The 2,435-nt window shown below is 35.6% G+C and overlaps 1 long non-coding RNA gene across 2 annotated transcripts; it reads right to left on the bottom strand.

The window, feature by feature from the left end:
* LOC146908976 (uncharacterized) lies at positions 1 to 2,176 on the bottom strand. Of its 2 annotated transcripts, none has more exons than XR_015020058.1 (2): positions 1,946 to 2,176; positions 1 to 1,752 (listed from the first exon to the last, which is right to left on the bottom strand). It is a non-coding gene; the product is annotated as an uncharacterized LOC146908976 (long non-coding RNA). The 2 variants fall into 2 exon arrangements; XR_015020057.1 differs by having other exon boundaries at positions 1,950 to 2,176.
* Positions 2,177 to 2,435: the final 259 nt, after the last annotated feature.

Genomic DNA, 2,435 nt, shown 5'->3' with positions numbered 1-2,435 from the left:
GGTCTGGTCTTTGTTTATGCATACTAAACTAATGTTGTCATAATTTTATTATTTTCAGTTTGGACTTCTTAAGTTCATATTGTAATTAAAAGGGAAAACAAAGTTGTAAGGGAATGGAACCGTGTGTTCACGATTCAATCAAAGGATCCTAGACAAAGCATCCTAATGACGTAACACCCGATCCTAGATGAAAATCGACAATTGTTACACTTAAGCCAAACTAGACTAGGCCGTTAGGAGCAGTTCTGGCATGTTTCAATCTATAGTTATACACCTCATGCCAATCCCTCCATCAGCAACTCACCCATTGACTAAAACTGAGGAAGCAGTGTTTGCACAACGATTCAGGCCTGCCACGCACGATCCAACACTATCTTCTCACACTCAATGAACCTGCATCTCATCCTCGACACACGAATCACACAACGAGTACCTAGAAGAACATTGCACATGTTTCTGTATCAATTTCTGCCTAGTCAGAATGCAGCCCCTGAACACCCTCAAAAGCAGGTGTCTCGCTCTTGGTGGTGCGCCACGACTCTCCACATTTCATTCCAGTGACCATCTACATGGAATCTATCACTATGCATTGCTTCCTTCATTATGAGATTATAACCGGATTTAACCGAATAACAACTGTCATGGTCCTCCACCCAAAAATCAGCTAGAAGCGACACAGAGAATGCGTAGAAACAGAACAGAAGTATAAGGCTCTTTTAAAGAATTCATATTAATTAAAATAGTGATACCATAACCGATAGAGTTTATATATTATTGGGATTTGTTGCGGTCATCAACAAAATGCATTCACGCTTCAGTTCGTAGATGATGGTTAAATTCGGGATCAGATGATCTAAATTTTAAGTGCCTTGTAAATAAATTTCAGAAAAACCAAATATAATTTTTGGGGAATCAATCACTATATTCTCTGTGTCACCTCTTTTGCAAATTCTATTTGTTCTGTTTTTAATGTCTATCACCATGCATTATTAGATTTATAAATTTAATAAGTCCTTAAAATGCACTTTTTGAACATTTTTTAATGGCAAAAAGATATATAAATCATGAGTAAAACCACTCTAATCCATTACAAGAAATCCACAAGATATAATAAAGGAACGAAAGGAGGGCACACCAGCCAACAAACTCGAAACAGAAAATACTACTACCAAAGAACAACAAATGGAACAACAAAATCTAAGCAGCAGCAACACCACACCTAAGATAACTAAAAATGACAGAAAATAACAATAAAGGTTCAAGAGAAATAAGCAACCATCAACGGAAAATCCTGGCCTTTTTCAACAGTAATCGCCAGATGAATGCGTAGATGCAAACCGGCTCAACAGAAACCAAGATTGCGATAAGCAATGCTACACTCACTTGAAATTGACCGATTGAAACTTGGGCTTTCATAGCTGGAACAATAAGTGCCAATGATCCAAATATGTAAGCAGAACATAAAATAGTCATGAAAGAACGCCTAACATCGGTCGTCTCCAACCATACTATCCATAGGGAGAAAAATGCACCAATGGTGAACAGGTACGTCCAACAAACTATGGGTAAAGCCACTAAAAGCACTTCCCAAAAGTTAAGTTCTATAGCTTTTGAATTCAGCACCTTACCATACATCAAAGTTGGATTTCCCAGCGGTAGTAATAGTAACGAACAAATTAGTGTTGTCATGATAAAAGCATCCGTAACACTCATCAACCGAGCCATGTTTTGAGTTCCTTCTTGTCTTTCTTCCTTGTTAACCATAAAAACAATAAAAATTTGTTAGTATTAGTGCAACAATATACAAGTAATAACAATACAATGTTAGAAAATCCCAAAACCTACAGCTTTCTAAATCACACATCATGTGACATATGACACAAAATACATTAATTTCAGTTAAAGGGAAGAATAGAAAGACATGAGAAGAAAAAAAAATACTCACTCACTCTGTTATCAAGAAGGAAATTTTTTCTCTTCAAATGTGTTGTTGTGTTATGTGTACTGTGTACCTATTTATAGAGTGTTAGGGAAATAGGGTTGTATACTGATGCAAAAATTGTAATGCTATATGGCCAATGTGAGAAGAGGGTAGTACCTAAAATGGTAAGTGTGAAAAGCAAATGAGAGAGTTTTGATTTGGATGAAGCTTAAGATAGAAACGGCCGTTGAGTATTGTACTTGATGAACACTATTTTGTGAACATTGTTCATATTTGACTTTTAGCTATAAATTGATAAAAGTTGCTTGCTGAAAGATTAAATATAGACAAAGAAACACAAGAAATAGACTGAAAATATTGTGAATGAAAAGATGTGCAAAAGGAATACGAAAATTATGTAATTGGGGTTAATTTTGACAAGTGTTTGAATTGAAAACGTGAATTTTGGGTTTCAATTGGTGTTTAGGCAGATTTGTGGATTCAAACAAGAAAT

Source organism: Medicago sativa, chromosome 7, assembly GCF_051527215.1.
Source record: "Medicago sativa cultivar Bolivia chromosome 7, Bolivia_mono, whole genome shotgun sequence".
Classification (NCBI taxonomy): Eukaryota; Viridiplantae; Streptophyta; class Magnoliopsida; order Fabales; family Fabaceae; genus Medicago; species Medicago sativa.
Note: the sequence above shows the minus strand (reverse complement) of the source record. Positions and strands in the feature narration are given on the sequence as shown.